This window comes from Varanus komodoensis, unplaced genomic scaffold (assembly GCF_004798865.1).
Source record: "Varanus komodoensis strain SLA01 unplaced genomic scaffold, ASM479886v1 scaffold23, whole genome shotgun sequence".
NCBI lineage: Eukaryota > Metazoa > Chordata > Lepidosauria > Squamata > Varanidae > Varanus > Varanus komodoensis.
The window spans coordinates 14,763,272-14,780,951 of NW_025335627.1; the positions used below are offsets into that span (position 1 = coordinate 14,763,272).

General features: G+C 43.6%; 1 protein-coding gene across 8 annotated transcripts in view; it reads left to right on the plus strand.

Moving 5' to 3' along the window:
• Positions 1–17,680, plus strand: part of ERBB4 (erb-b2 receptor tyrosine kinase 4) — a 935,345-nt gene that overhangs the window by 462,347 nt on the left and 455,318 nt on the right. The window lies entirely within an intron of this gene.

The following is a 17,680-nucleotide window of genomic DNA, read 5'->3' on the forward strand; positions in this document are numbered from 1 at the left end:
ATGTTCTCAGGACCTTCAAGGATAAGAACATGAGAGCACTGCTGCGTCAGATGAAAAGACTGCCTGGTCCAGCCTCCTTTTGACAAAAAGGCCTAGTAGATGCCCAGAGGAAGCTTACAAATGGGGCACAGGCACATCAGCCCTCTACTGTTTGTAAGTTCCAGGGCATGGGTGACAGACAACTGCAATCATGATACCAGGATCAGGCTGCAGATGCAGAGTGGAAGCTTACACTGGGTTTAGAGGGCCAGAGTACTGGAAAGACAATCATATTAGGGAGTAAGGTGAGATGGGTGTAGGTACCTGGTAGAGCAGAGCCACCTGGATACAAGGATGGAAGCAGGAAGAGATTGGAGATGGGCAGGAAGGAACAAGGATTCAGGGGAAGGGACGCTAGAGGCCAGCACACAAGGCAGTTACCAAAGCTCTTAGATTGCTGTGGCAAGGAACCGCAGTGCAGTGAAACCCTTTAAGCAGCTCTCCGGCTGCGCTGCCTAATTGCCACGCAACTGCTCCATGCAAGCAGCTGCAGCGTATTCCTGGTTCTGCAGGTGCTTGCAAGGTGAATCTGGCTCTCATGCTGACAGTGTTCACAGAAATAGGCATGCAGCGTCCCTTGTACCAGAGGTTCCACATAGCTATCATGATTAGTAGCCATTGACAGCTACATTTTCCTATGTACTTTTCCTATCATGCAAACCAGATAGCCATTTCCAGTATATGAAGCACATAAGCAAATCAAACGTGTTGCAGGAAGGGAAAAAAACAATCTGAACTTCCACCTTAAAGGTGCACCAAATTGCAGGCTATGCAGGAGGAGCTCTGCCATGCAACATCAGGTACATGGCAGAGCTGCATCAGGAGGGGCCAGTGGATGAGGGTACGGGTGCCTGTCTGAATGGCACACCAAGGGTCTTGGCCCTAGTGTGGGGTCACCAGGTGGTTCCTGCTTTGGGTAACCAATTCTTGGTATGACACTGAAGCTGTATATTTCTTTGATAGCTGCTTGAAAACACTCGTGTATAAGAAAGGCAAAATTGCAATGATACAGTAGAACTAGTGACAGAGATGCATCGATCTAGAGGATATTTGGCTGATCAGGAAGCAGTTATGCTAAATGATTGGAGCAAAAGCACACTGTGCTTCTTTAGTTGCATATATTCTTAGAGCTACTCAAAATTAATGTGCTCTTTGCTGGCTGATGAAGGCTGGCTGGTAGACTGCAGTGCACTGACTGAAGGCTGCTTTCATACCTACCCATCCCAGCAGGTCAGCATATTCAGTGCAGGTCTCAGGACATCCGGAAGGCATTAGGCGAGAGTGTGTCACATCCCCAGGCACCTCAGGCACCCAGCATTTTGCGGTATGGAATTGTTCCAATGGCTCCTCTGACTTGGTAATACAACCAAGCAAAGCTTTGAATATGTTGCCAAAAAGAAATACATGTGATTTGGAATAGCACAAAACAGGAAAAGATACTCTTCTTTAACTAGGACCCATTCAATAACGTTGGGGGGGGGGGGCAGGGTCCTAAATTAACTGCGAGAAGACAGTGAGGTGGAGACACCATGTGACTGTGGTTATAAAATCCCTTTGCTTCATTCTTAAATATCAGAAAAGCTTAAAATATTAGAAAACAGGCAGTGTACCCTTTGGGGAGGGAGAAGGTGGGAGATTCCTTTGCTTTGGCAGCAATGGAGTTTCCTGGGTGAAGCAGTTCCTGCCAGCATCTTGATAGCGAAGCAAAAAAGCAGTGGTGGATATTACCATTTACCCTTTGTTATGGAACACTATCACTCCTTTCCATCTCCGTCAGCAATGCCTGCCAAGAGAGCAATAATTCAGTGCAGAAGACACTGAAGGATATCAGCTCCCAAGCTGCTGCGATTTAGACACTCTGTCATCATGAGCTTTCAAGAGGGTAAATAAGTTGATTAAGGGGGGAGATTTGTCATGTCAGCATGTGCGTGTTATATAAAATGTGTGTGTGTGTGTTGTTCTCCTAAAAAACACCCAGTCTTCTTTCTTGATTTCTTCACATCATGTTCATGTTTTAGTGCATGGGTTTTCAGAACATCACAGGCCACATGTGTGGGCTGCAGGGAGGCTTATTAAGAGCTATAGTTCACTTTATAAAGCAATTTAGAATTACAACTGGAAGTAAAAATGAAAGCCAAGAAAAGGAATAATAAAGTAACCAATCACAGTTTCAAATGGATTTCTCTGCCACAAATTTAGGATCCATTCTAATGGATGGGCATCTTGACTGCAGTGTGGGTTCCACAAGCAAATAGGCAGTTAAAAATTGGGATTTTATTAGAAAGTATTTTGTGTAAGGTAGAAATAGTTTCATCTTAGAAAAAAATATTCTGGATATGCAAAGCTCATTGCTTCTGAACAGTCTGTGACTGCCTAATAAACTTTTGATTCCTTGATTCTTTACTTTGGTATGAAAGCTTCCCTGTGGAAAAAGAAGCACTGAATCTGGCCATTTACTTGATGGTGGGTGGATTTTCTGACCTCACCTGTAGCCAACTGAAATTCCATGTTGAGAACCATTGACTTAAGGGAATTAAGTAGGGTAATTATGAGTTCTGAATTAGTTGTATAACAAAATACCATTGGACTGAGGGAGGAGAAGGCCAGACTTTGCCTCTGGAAGAACAGTGAATTTTAGGTGTAGGAGTATCAGCCGTTTATTAGATTAAGCTGCTTGTTTTGATACTGTTTATCTCAAATGCAGGACTTAGAGAAATCATTTCTTGGAGATGGTTTAGTGTAGCAGCTCAGATAATGAGCTATGAATTAGGAAGTCATTTGTGCAAAGCTACTAGTGACCTCAGGTACTCTGCCCCCTGCAATAAGAGGATCCTGATTTAGGATCCATCCCAATGTGATGGGTGTCTTTATTGCAGACTTTTGCCTATAACTCAGATGGTAACTTGATCACAACCAATTAATGTATGTAAGGACTTGCAGTACTCCAGAACTTAAGAATTGTAGCTAGGTAATATACACTAAGATTTTCGAGCACTCCAGAACTTAACTATTAGCAGAAGTATTTCGTATGGACAAGAACTCTGAAAACTCCAAAGCTGTTGTGGGTGGTGGTAATGGAAATTGAAAAACAGGTTAGATTTGTATTGAAACCAATCTTATTTTCTCTGTGATTTGCAGCCAAATTAAAAGGAAGATTAAAAGGAAGATGGTGTACCATGCAAATATATATTTAGCTATCTTAATTTACTTTTATATGGTGATTAGAAAGCTGAACATTAAGACATGTTTCAGAAGAACAAATGAAATTGTTTTTTAAAAATTTGTCTTGGAAGTAGGAATGCCTGAATGTTCTCAGATATCTTTCATTCTATTGTCCACTTATTGGTGGATTTTGTGCAAATGAATTAATTTGCATTTGTACAAATTCAGAATTGTGCATTTTTGTACTCCTAAAAATGTCCCCCACAAACAGTGCATTTTAGTACTTTAGCCTGTGAGGGGAATGCACATTTTTGGTTCTTATATTTGACTACAACTAAATTTGCATACAAGTCACATAATAAAATATTGCAAGTCCATGGAATGTATGTGCCTTTGGAAAAGTCAGTCTACTGTGAAACCAACAAGTTGGATTCAGAGAAAGCCAAACACCGTTGAGTCCTTTGTGGATTTCTCTGACATCCCTCAGTGGAAGACACACCCATTTCCTGTACTGTGCTAGCTAATCTTGTTTCTGCCACCACTAGTTAGTTGTCACTCGAGTGCTTTCATGATGGTCAACCCAGCCTTTTCAGAGACAAAGCAATGAGTGGAAGCTGGTGCGTGTTCACAATTCAAACTGAATTATGCTGTGTGAATTATGGCTTCCACATATTTTGGCAAAATCCAGAGATATTAGCAAGTGGTCTCTAATGCCATATCCTACAACAAAGATGAATGTCGTTCACTGTAGTATTTCAGCTTTCTTCTTTCTTGTCATTCCCCTGAGAGGCCAAATTTTAATTTCAAATATTTTTGCTACTTTGGGTTTAACTCTGATACTTAGTAGTGTGCACCCATATCCCAGAATATTTAAACAAGGAATGGTCTTTTAGCAAAAGTGAAAGTGATTTTGAACATAGTGATAATACGCATGAGGTAATTGATTCAGCAACTAGCTTCCTGAATAAGTCCAGCTGCTGGAACTCCAAGGTACTGATCAGCATTGATGCCAGATCAAGGCTGGTCATTCAATGTATAGTTCATGTGCACCTATTGCACTCATATTTTGCTCAGGCAAGAACCTGCAGATTAGCTGGCAATGACTTGATAAAATGCTGGTTTATACTGAACCAGCCTGTTGCTTCTTCCGATCTGGCACTGCCTGCTTTAGCAGCATTTCTCTGAGGGCGTGACGCATCTCCTACCTCTGAAATCTTCAAATGGTGGATGCCCAGGACTGATCCTGAGCTGATGGACATGCAGATCATGTGCTCTGCCACTCTGAGCAGTGGCCAGAAAGTGATGCACTCTCATTCCACATTGGATATAACTTTTGTCAGCTTTCTCCATTCATTAAAATAAACACAAGCAGTGTGTTTTTCCTACTGTGGTATCACAAAATGATTAATGTGAAAGCAGATCCTATATGCTGTCTGCATAAATGTAATTAATTCCAGATTCATTTTCCTTGAATGAAAGCACCTGAAGGAAGGAATAAGATTCCTTCCTCAAAATATCCTGTAGTGAAAAAATTGATGGCTTGCCAACTAAGATAAGAAATGTGAACCATTTTCAATTCCATAAAATAACGTGGCAAAAAGCTAATTAATTAAAACTATTGGGAGTTCCTTTGAAGCAGCCTATGATTAAACACAAGGATTTATTGTGGAACAATTAGGTAAATTTGGCCTGAGGTATTTTCCCTTTACTCCCCAGAGAATTAGTGATGAAATTCAGGTTTCAAGTAACGCTTTATTACAGATTTATCTATTTTAATTGATTCAGCATTAGTTATAAGTTTCATCTAGAACAGCAAAGGCAAAGGACATATTATGTTAATTTGTAGATATCCCATGAGTTAACTTTTGCTTTAGCTGAAAGAAAGAAACATAGTCTGCCTGTGCATTTTATTCATGTGAAAGTGGGAAAAAGAAGATGAACAGTAATAGCTTTCATTATCCAAATGATCTTACTGTTGTGCTTGAATCTTAAATACAACTCCTTAAGCTTGAAAGATAGAGTGAAGGCTCCTAGATTAGCCAAGTACTGCTTTTAATTGTACAGATACTCTGACTAATTGAAAGAGGTTTATTGAGCAAGCAAGTTGGAGATTCTCCATGAACATTTGTCTGGTAGCAGGCAGTGGCAGGAATTTGTTGGACCCGATTCCACCAAAATTGCATCGATTTTACTAGTTCAAGCAGGTTTGAGAAACTCAATAGCAAACTAGAAAAATCCAAGCAGCAGAAACTCTTAGCCACTTTGTACTTGTTACTTTGGGGAATGGGCTTTCCCAACCTACTGCCCTCCAGTCAGGTTGGACAACAACTCCCAACATGTTTTGCCCACCATTTTCTGAACTTTTTGGGACAATGCTAGCTGGCTGAGTGCAACACCTTCTTAGGCTCAGTCTGAGCACAGGTTGCAGTAATAACTAGTGCTTGACTTGATGTGATCAAATTTGAATAATTGATTAATAGAGAACCCCTGTTCAAATCCTTTGGTATTCTGACTGATACCAGAGAAAGGTTTCAATAACTCCTGGTTTTATTTTTGTTTTAATTTTATTGCCAAAGGAAAAGCAGCCGAGAGAACATCAGTTAACGGGCAGTAAAGAAATGTAATAAATGGATAAATGGAAGAATGATCTAGCTGCAGGAAATATCCTGTGAACTCAATAATATATACTTTATGTTTGTGTACTTGTATTTGGCCTTAATAAAACTATTTTTTACTGCATGTGTGGAAACAAAGCCATTTTGGCAGCCTGCTAGATTACCCTCCATTGGACCCCATGCCTGCATTTCCTCTTACTTAGAGATCAAAAGTAAGCAAGGCAATCTCTAATGAGAGATCAGAGATACAGTTCTAAATGGGGGGCTGGGGGGGGGAGTCTAAGGCACTGAATTAGTGGTGCCCAAGCAGTGATCTAGGCTGTGTCTGGGTCACAGTGGAGGGTACCTGTTTGGCAGACCACTGGTCTTCTACCTAATAGCACATCACTAATAGCACATGGTTGCTGGGGAAGTGAGAGGATGTGGCCCTGGCCACTCCTTACAGATGCTTTGACACTGCCACCAGCAACACTAGACACCAGTCCAGGCTGCCCTGCACAGTGTGCAGTACCTGAGCATCCTGGCAGCAGGATTTTAGCCTTGTGGCCCCTGTTTTACTGCTTACGTGATAAGACAAACAGCACAGCATTTCAAACTTGGTTTTTGATTAGGAATACAAGAAGATACTGAATACTGTTTAGCTAATTGGGGTAGTTCCCCACAGGGTTCATTTCCAGCCCTACTTGGACTTGAGAAGGATTGAAACCTGGGCCTTTTGCACACACACTTGGATGCACTGAGTCATGGCTCAATGTAATGTATACCTTTCCTTCCATGGTTATTTTTAGGTACCTGAAATGTATGTACAGTTTGGATTATTTAAATGTCAGATAGCTATTTAATGAAACCTTTGTCTGGAACAGTGAATTTAAGATCATGAGATTTGAAGTTCTAAAGACTGGCCCTTTCCTGTAGTAGCTGCGGCATCAGTCCTTAAAACAGTGTTGGTCTGAAGTACCCAGCACAACAATGGAACCAGTTAGGGGGGCTGCGGGCTCTCCCACATTAGAGGCATTCGTGGTGCAACTGGGCAGCCATCTGAGAGGAATAGTTTAGCTGGGAGTTCTGCACTGAGCAGGGGCTTGGGCCTGATGGACCCTTCAAACTACTATTCTATGATGCTATGACTTTTTGCCACTTTTGCACTATGGGTTCAATGTTAGGATATCAGGATTATCAAGGGATGCCTTAATTAGGCTTATGCATTCTCACACTTGTGTTCCACCTGCACAGCTGGGAGGAGAAGTCTGGAAGCTTTTGCAAAACTGGATGTCAGCATGATGGGCAGTTGCATAAGCATGGCCCAGCTTATGGAAATATGGAAGACTGGACAGCAACACTTCTCTTTGGGCTTTATTATTGAGGAAATAAACCTTATGTAGAGACCTGTATAGAATCATACGGCTTTATTTATATACGTTGGTCCGCCAACTGAACTTTCCATTCCACCTTTTGGGACTTGGTTGTTACTAGTCGCAAAGTCATGTCCAGCCCATCATGACCCCATGGACAACAGTCCTCCAGGCCTTCCTGTCCTCCACTATCCCCTGGAGTCCACTCAAGTTCACACCAACTGCTTCATTGACTCCATCTTGCCACCTCATCCTCTGCCGTCCCCTTCTTCTTTTGCCATCTATTGTTCCCAGCATTAGCCTCTTCTCCAGTGAGTCCTTCCTTCTCATTAGGTGGCCAGAGTATTTGAGTTTCATCTTCACTATATGGCCTTCTAAAGAGCAGTCAGGGTTGATCTCCTCTAGGACTGACTTGTTTGATCTCCTTGCAGTCCAAGTGACTCGCAGGAGTCTCCTCCAGCACCATGATTCAAAGGCCTCAATCCTTTTGCGCTCAGCCTTCCTTATGGTCCAGCTTTCACAGCTGTACTTTGCAACTGGGAAAACTATAGCTTTGACTATATGCACTTTGGTTGGCAGAGTGATGTCTCTGCTTTTTAGTATGCTGTCTAGATTTCCCATAGCTTTCCTCCCCAGGAGCAAGCTGCAGTCCCCATCTGTGGTGATCTTGGAGCCCAGGAAAATAAATTCTGTCACTACTTCCATTTATTTATTTAGGAGACTTCTATGCCGCCCCATTCGCCGAAGCCTTGGGGTGGCTCACATCCATAAATTTCTTCCCCATCTATTTTCCAGGAAGTGAGACGACCGGTTGCCATGATCTTAGTTTTCTTAATGTTGAGTTTCAAGTCAACTTTTGCACTTTCCTCCTTCACCCGCATCAAGAGGCTCTTTAGTTCCTCTTCACTTTCTGCCATGAGAGTGGTATCATCTGCATATCTGAGGTTGTTGATATTTCTCCCAGCAATCTTAATTCCAACTGGTGATTCATCTAGCCCCGCTTTTCTCATGATGTGCTCTGCATATGAGTTAAATAGGCAGGACGACAGTATACAGCCTTGCTGAACTCCTTTCCCAATTTCGAACCAATCAGTGGTCCCATGTCCAGTTCTCACTGTTGTTTCTTGACCTGCATATAGGTTTCTCAAGACTGCCTCTGGGCAAATTACTGTTCCACGTCCCCCACACCCCCAAAAATGTTTTAGCATACCTTTGATATGTTAGGCATTAATTTTTGTAGCTCCATACTGCAATTTGCTACAAGATGTCTCTGTAATAAAAACACACCATAATTAAGAGTGCAATTAGCTTGGAATCATAACTTCCAAATGTATGAGTTAGATACATACCCCCTTAGCATGTGCCCCTCCCCTTGTCAAGGCAGCAGTAACTTTATGAATGACCTTAGAAGTTAGAAGTGAAAGATTAAAGACGTGAACTCTGATGAAAAGCCATTTGCTTTCCAGAAGTGTAGAATATGGACCATGATGCATGAGGCATCCTTATTCAAGCTCATGTCTCTTTTTAAATGCCTCATCCAGAATCTAGCCCAAGCTACTGTACCGGGTATCATTTAAGAGTCTAAAAGGGAGGTAGAAATGAGATGTCTGCTGGAGTTAAAATAAACATGATGTTAAATTTTGAAATAACAAAGAAGTGGCATTATTTTATTTATTTGTCGATTTTTATCCTGCCTTTTTCCTACAAAGGGTTCAAGGCAGCTTACATCATTCTCCTTCTCCATCTTATCCCCGCAACAACAACAACCCTGTGAGGTAGGGTGGGCTGAGAATCTGTGACTGGCCGAAAGTCACCCAGTTGCCCCATGGCCAATTAAAATTATGTTTTAAAGGCATTAAACAACAGTTTGGAGAAGCAAATACCAAAACTGCAACGAAGTTTTCCAAATATAGGGATAGGTGAGAAATTCGTCTCTGCACATGTCATTGGAGTAAATCAAACTAAGGGGAATCTAGCAGGCATTGGTCACTGGACATTGGTGACCAAAGTTGGAGCTTCAGTAACAAATACATTTTTCTGGAATTTTAAATTTTAGAATATGATGTACCTGTCACTGTACTTCTAAATTTATAATTGGCACCTGCACTTTACCCTTAAGAAGAAATGCATAGATTTGTGTTGTTGCTTGCTCTGATTAAACATGCTTAGGTTTGACTGTCCCACTGGAATTCTGTTCCCTTTGGAAAGACCAGTTTTTGACTCAATTCTGTCTTGAGTAATTTCACATTTTAATGGGATCTTAGCTTTCATTTGTGTTTAGGTAAGTAAAAGGGTGCAGCAAAAGAAAGAATGAAAGAAACAAGAGTCAGGATTAGGCCACTGCAGGTATCTCAGTGGTTCCTGTCATCAGTGCTGCGGGCATTGAGCTCAACACACCGACCTTACGCAGCCACCCAAGTTCATGGGATGGGAGAGAGGCATTTCCAGCCTGCCACTTGCAGCTAGCAAAGGCAGGCCCCACGGCTTTTCTCAGTGACGAGGACCTTAATCGCACACATGCGACTCTCATTAAAGTCAGTAGGGGTTGTGACTGTGCATTCAGGAGCACAAATTGTTCCAGCATGTGCTGTGGCTTAATTCAGGATTAAACATTCATGGCCTGTGGGCCAAATGAGGATAAGAAAATATTGTAACAGACACTGGCGATGTGGGATGCAAAACTGTTCTGTGGAAAGGTCAGCTATCCACCCATGAAAATGCCATTTCCGTTAGGAGGAGGGAATGGAGCAAGTGCTCAAAACTGCAGCTGAAACACCGTCCCTCCAGTCAAAATGCACAAAGGCACAACTTCTGAACCAGTTTGGACACAAATACCAAGGCTGTAGTGAAACTTTCCAAAGGGGTGAGAAATTCTCTTTTTACGTGAGAATATCCAATACATCTCCTTCATGAATCACTGTCTTGCCATGGCGAAGGGGCTTGTGTAGCACAATGAAGCTATGAACTCTGCCATGCAGGGTCACCCAAGACAGACAGGTCATAGCAGAGAGCTCTGACAAAAAGTGATCCACTGGAGAAGGAAATGGCAACCCACTCCAGTATCTTTGCCATGAAGACCCCATGGACAGTACCAAGTCGGACATGACTACGCAACTAAGAACAACAACAACAATCCAATACGTGCCCCCTGAAGTTGAGCATGCAAAAGAATGCACCTCATTCACAAAATTCACACACACATTTCCAGTGACATCTGGGGGGACAGAATACATATACTCCCCATACATGCATTTAGCATGTGAGTACTAAGAATACATGTATTTGAAAATTGCTTCTCTCAATAGGCAACATCTGTACTTTTGGGAAATGCACCCAAATAATCTGTACATTTTGTTTGATAAGAATTTGCCAACATTTGCAAAGTTCCTTACATTCAAGACAAAAAGATCTTGTCATTAAAAAAGTAATATGAGACATCCATTCAGGCTCAGGGTGTTCAGTCCTTAGCCTTTTAATGCCTGCATTGGAATTCTTGTGTACTCAATCATGTTGGTGATGAGTTGGGGTTGTTACCTCTTTTTTTCTGATAGGAACAGTATTATAGTAAGTAGGCATATCCCAGACTTCTCCATATTGGGAATAGTTGTAGCTCCTTGGTTTGGCCGATACCGATGAGTGAAAAATTTGCCTCGGTTAACTTTTGGTACAGATAAAAATCTGCACAATTCTTCATATTCAAAGGGGAAAGAACTTGAGGGGCTTTTGTTTATTTTTTAGGTAATGCAAGAGAAACCAGCAATGACATGCTAACCCATCCCTAATCAAGCACAAAGCAGAGATAGATTGGAAGTATTGGCTTTTGAAATGTATAGTTTGTTGCATCAGCCCACAATTACTCTAGGTAAAGTTTGAATAATTTCTGACAAGGAGGAAGACTATCCATCTGATATGAAATGTAATTCAAGAACATCAAGAATGTAAAATCTGATAATTTTGAGGTGAAAGAGGCTTGTACTGGGGTAATAGACAAATCTGTTTCCAGAATGTTTATATTATTTACATGTGCTCTGTGTTGGGCTGCCTGTCAAAACAGTCTGAACCTGCAACTTTTCCAAAGCCAGGCAGCAAGCCTGCTGACTAGGCCTGGTGGTTGTGAGTGTATTACACCAGTCCTACATAGGCTATATTGGCTGCCAGTTTCTGACTGCGCCCAATGCAAAGTGCTTACAATAACATACAAAGCCCTAAAAGACTTGGGGCCAGGCTATCTCGAAGGGAATACCTTTTTCCATATATACCAGCCTAGTCGCTGTGGTCTTCATCTGAAGCCGTCCTCTGTGTTCCTCCCTCCTAGTGAATAAATCCTCCTAGTTAAAGCATAATTAAGTAGGGATGCAATAGTGCATAGAGCAAACTTTAGAATAATAAAGGAATGAAATGGGGAATCTGCTCGTCCTCAGCTTAGTGAAGAGTCCTTTATAACATTAGGTATAACTCTACAGCTATTTTTAGTTGCACTGAACATTTTCCTTAGTACCTTTGACCTAAAATTGCATATATTCTTAGACAATCATAGCTTTTTTCTTCTTCTGAGGCTGACTAGTTGACTCCTGTGAAAATATACTCCTGCTTCTGGATTAGGCACTAGAAAAAGGAAGGGAGACCAAACCCCCCTTCCCCTCCCCTCTCTTCAGTTTTTCATGTTCTGCCCTGGAAGGCTGTCACTGTGCTGAAATTCCACTGAAGCCTGTATTGTCTGTCTAAGAAACTACTGATGCTGAGAAAGGCTTAAGATCACAATTTGATGGACACTGAAGATAACAGAAGAATGCAGGGGAAGGAGGCAACACACATTTCATAACAAGCTCCCAAATCTTTTGGTTGAATCTAGTTTTCTTAGGGCACATTTGTACATTACAATGACTGTAACATGTATGTATGGAATAGTTGATGTTCAACCACAGGCATGTGCATCCACTGTACACATGCTTGGTTGTGTATTTGATTGATCTCCTGGATCCAGAGGTGTCTGCCAATTATAGACCGGTGGCCAACATCCCATTTCTGGGCAAGGTGTTGGAACGGGTGGAGGCGGGACAACTCCAAGCACTCTTGGGTAAGACTGACTATCTGGACCCATTTCAGTTCGGCTTCCAACCTGGATACGGTACTGAATCTGCCTTGGTCGCCCTGTATGATGACCTGTGCAGGGAGAAGGACAGGGGGAGTGTGTCCCTGTTGGTTCTTCTGGACCTCTCAGCGGCTTTCGATACCATCGAGCATGGTATCCTTCTGGATAGGCTAAGGGGGCTGGGAGAAGGAGGCACTGCTTGGCAGTGGTTGTGCTCTTACCTCAACGGCTGATTCCAGAAGGTGGTGCTGGGGGACTATGGCTCTGCGCCATGGCAGCTTTGCCATGGAGTTCTGCTGGGGTCCATTTTGTCCCCCTTGCTACTCAACATCTACATGAAACTGCTGGGAGAGGTCATCAGGAAGTGTGGGCTGCGGAATCATCAGTACGCTGATGATACCCAACTCTACCTCTCGTTTTCAACCAGTCCAGGTGAGGCAGTGGCTGTACTGAACTCGTGCCTGGCCAAGGTAATGGGCTGGATGAGGGCCAATAAACTGGAACTCAATCAAGATAAGACGGAGGTCCTGTTGGTGGGTGGTTCGTGCTCCGGGGTAGGTGACTTGGACCTTGTCCTGAATGGGGTTTTACTCCCTCTAAAGGACAGGGTCTGCAGCTTGGGAATGCTCCTCGACCCGGAGCTGTCCCTGGAAGCTCAGGTGACTGTGGTGGCGAGGAGCACTTTCCTTCAGCTTCGGCTAATCCATCAGCTGCATCCCTACCTGGAGGACGATTGCCTAGCGACAGTGATACATGCATTGGTTACTTCCCGGTTGGATTTTTGTAACGTGCTCTACATGGGGCTGCCCTTGAAGACAGTCCAGATACTACAGATGGTGCAAAACAGAGTGGCCAAGTTGCTGATGGAGACTGAGCATTACTCTCATCTAACCACAGTCCTCTACCAGCTTCACTGGCTTCCCATCGAAGTCTGGGCTCAATTCAAGGTGCTGGTTATTACCTATAAAGCCCTTAATGGCTTGGGACCTGGATACGTAAAGGAACGCCTTCTTCCATATTTGTCCTCCCACCCCCTGAGATCGGCAGGAGAGGCCCTCCTCCGGGAACCCTCTGTGAAGGACATTAGGAGGCAAAGTACCTGGAGGAGGACTGTCTCTGTGTTGGCACTCCACCTATGGAATGCGCTCCCCAGAGAGCTCCACCTGGCACCAAAAAACAAATAACTAAGACCTTTTTATTTCAACAATATTTTAATAACTTTTAACATCAGCTATATAGGTTTTAATCTGCAGCCAGGGTGGATTTGGATTTTATTTGTATTATGTTTTATTTTATTTTTCTTATTTGTGTAAGCCATCCTGAGGCTATGCGATGGGACGGCATACAAATCCTCTAAATAAACTAACAAATAAAAAATTATTTGTTTATTTATCTATTTATTTTCAGTATTTCTGTACTGCCAAACATTAAAGAAGACCAGTGCCTCACAAAATACAGAACAACAATCAAGCCAGTGCATGTTCACTCACAGTAGGGGATGCTTGGAGACCAAGAGGACAATCAGCACGGAGGGCACAAGCGGCAGTGGTGGTACTTTGCAATGGCTGCAGTGCTGTGCTACATTGGCTGTAGGGCTGATAGGCTTTGGCGGTTCATGGAGGGGCCATAGATAAGACGTTATGGAGGAAAGGTGGTGCACTGCTGACTTACAAGTATGTCGCCTTTACTTTCCATTGGAGTTACTCCCAAGTATGCTTGGATACATTGTCCTGGCCTTTCTATGGGGCATGGGACTGCCTGAGTGTGCCAGTGATCATGAATTTAGTGTGACATGGAGTTGGTTACCCTCCTGAATCAGGAGATTGTAAAACATGCTAAAGGTCTAGTTGATAAATTTGCAGTAGAGCCAGAAATTGATTCCAATTCCCATTTAGTGTCTTAACCACAAGGCTATCCTTGCTTAATTGATTTTTGGAAATCCCTGTGGAGTTCATGAGAAACTTCTGTTGCCCTAATTGTTCATTGATCTGTTGTTCTAAACAGAAGGTAACATTTCCTCTACTACCTGTTACCTTTTCTTGCAGCCCTTGACAAAGAACAACAGAAGATCAAGCGCCTCCATTGGCTGCTTGCTGACACTGTTTTCTTGGCAGGACTTGGGTAGCATTGATTACATTTAAGATCTTAAGCATTGTTAAACTTTCCTCTACTACACCTTTGTGCAAGCCACCTTTAAATTAAATTTTAAAGCCACCTTTAAATGGCTTTTCAGTATTTAGAAACGTCTTGTCCCATTGGCATATTTTGGGCTTCACATTGAAGGAATGGCCAGATGTGGTTTAAAAAACTGACCAGGGCTGAGCATTCAAGCTGTGAAAGTGAGGGCACTCCACCAGTTCTGTGAGGAAGCAATTTAAGGTCTCTTGGTTTCTGATTCTTGATTCCTGGTGGTTGCAAACCATCCCCCCCCCCTTCAGACATCTTGTCAAACAAGCGTTATTAACCACAGCTTGCAAATGTTAGCGTCTCCTTTCCAGTTAGTGAAGGAGAGTGCCTCATTCCAAGGAGCATGGGCACCAGTGCTTGCACATGGATCTTGTAGGACATGACCTGAAATTTCCCACACTGTGTCCGCTAAACTTCCCGCTACGGCAAGGGTCACATCTAGGACTAACAAACTCACTTCACTGAGTGCCAGTCATACGGTGAGCCACAGTGGCACCATCCATGATAAAAGGGTGGGGTCGGCAGGCTTAGGGGAACCCCAAGCAGTGCAGAGGGAAAAACGCTAAGCCGCTTCGCCTTCCATTATTCCAGCATGCTTTTTAACTTGAAGAACCGCAGCCCTTCAGTGGGGGGCGGGGGGGCTGGCGCAGAGCCAATGAACCCCGCGGACGGGTGGCAGTTCTCAGCAATGCACGGGGACACGGCGGCAGGGGCAGGGGCTGGCTAACCGTCCTCGGTGGAGGGAGAGCGGGAGGATGTGGTGTGGCAGTGGTGCGTAAGGGGACAGGAACCAGCAGGGGAAATCAATGCGTCCCGAGGAGCTGCATTTTCCTCCTCTCATTAGAGAGGCCGCTTGAGGAAAGGCAATATCTAAGAATGGATGGCAGCTTCACGAAATGTCCAGCTGTGCTGTCAGCACAGAGACAAAGGGGAGCAGGAAGCCAGCAGTGGCAAACCCACTGCACATGTTATGCCAAGAGCCAGGGGATGTAAACAGTGTTGCTGCGAAGATTGGATCTGCATGCATTTGTAAGGCCTTGCCCTTGCCAGGCCGCAGCTTCAGGGCAGGAATATACAATGCTCCTGCTTACATCTGTGCAAGGTTGTGCCGTGTAGGAAAAGGAATTAAACAGGCCTAACAATCACAAAATATTGCATCTTACAGAAATGCATTTGCTGCCAGTGGAAGGCTCTTTGTGGGCATGCAGCATATGGCTTGTCTCGCACTCCCAGGCATTCTGTTATGGCTCAGGCTTGCTCCGTTGTACATTGTCAGGTTATATCTGGCATCTGCTTTGGGCCTCCTTCTTTGTTTGTTGTACCTGTGCTTTCCCATAAAAACCAGTCTAACAAGGCCAGTCAGGAAAGCAGCCATCTTGGCTTTCCTTGGATGCACCTTCCCACCTGTTTTCTACCCAGTGGCAGCTGCTGTCATGCTCTTCTGGACTCCATTTCTCCTCCCTGACACTTGAGCGTTTGGGGGCTCAGCGATTTCCATTAGCGGGTCTGAACCAAATGCATCCCAACATGCCACTAATTCTTACTTAGTGTACATTCCGGCAATGGTTAGTTGTGTTGATGTCTGAATAGGAAGTACTGTGGATTGTAGCACTTCAGTGGTCATCTGAGAGAGCCACTTTTGGTGCTGGACCACTGGACAATGTATGCCCCAACACCTTACAAGCCTTATGGCTAATGGGGTGGGATAAAAATTGAATGAATGAATGAATGAATGAATGAATGAATAAATAAATGCATTCATAGATGATGGTCGCCCCACGGCTCACCTGCTGAAGGCACAATCCTGCACAAGTTGAGACAGAAAAGGGGCCTACAACTCCCCACAAGATTCAGCCAGCGGTGGCTCATGCTGGGGATTGTGGGTTGTTTTGTGGTCTCGACTCGCTTAGGACTGCAGCCTTCAACTAGTTTCAGTGGCTGAAGTCACACCTTATGCTTTGAAACAACTGGCACATTTCCGTATGTAGCCTGCTTGTCAGAATGCAAGTAGGGAATGTACAATGTACTCTGTGTGCCTGCATCTGTATGTGCGTGTTTGTGTACAAAACACCTAAAGTTAACCCTAAGCAAAATCCAAACTTAACTAGTTATGTCTTAAATGCTTTTGCTTTCCATTCCTATTTCCTTTAGGGATACATCTGTATCCATATAGACATATAGCTCTCTAATGCCCACCTGCCTTGATGCGCACAAGCCCCTCAACTCAGAAGCTGATGCACATCCAGTGCATGGAGCAAGGCACGGCAGCCTGTACTGCTTGCACCCTGCATTGCATCTCGACAGCCAAATGTCGGATGAAGTGGCATCATGGGGCAGGGAAGCAAGCTGGGAAAGCCTCTAGGCCAGGGCTTCCTGATGCCTCCTCCCCTCCTGGGCAAGTTTGCCATCTCAGTGAGGCAGTCGGTGCCACTCTTTCTGCACCCGCTGGGAAGAGGATGAGGTGGGAGGGCAGCGTTTGGAGTCTAAGCATTACGGCTGCAAGTTGGAGGTTCCACGGTTCTGGGGTCCTTTTAGGAGACAAACTTCATGTACTCTGGATTTTCAGATTGGTATTCAGTGCAAGGACTCACTCATTGAATTGGTTCTGCTGGACCATGCTAATTTTTGGGAATCAGTTGAAACACTTGTATTAAAAAAAGAAATGAAATAAAAGTGAGGTCCATATGCACATATATGTAAGCATAAAAGCCTAAATTCTGTGTGATTGGCCAGGAAGTTCCCTTGGACTGTTTACTGAAGAGCAATGCAAAAGGTGGGGATGGAAGTACCACCTGATTTCTACTCCAAGTCATTGAGAAATCTACATTAATTTGCTCCCTCAGTTCTCTAGGATTTTTCAGAAATGCACATTTTCATATATATTTTCTCTCAAAACATGCATCGCCAAAGTTCTCACCATGCATTTTCCAAAAAGCACATTTTAAAGCATGTTTGGAACATTTTACTTTATTACTATCATTATTGTAGCAGCTGGGAACTGTATCAAAACTCTTCGCAACTGCAAAACTCAGTTCCAGTATGCGTATAAATCTGGGAGGATCAGGTCATGTGAAAGACCGAGTTCTTCACACATGTCTGGGAAAGGACTAGCCTCTGCCACCAGGCAGCTCGCACATCCACCTGCTGGTGTAGTTCTGGGCATTGCCATCAAGGGTGCAACCATCAGACTGGGTTACACTGAATGGCAGGGGCTAGTATAATTCCATTACCTG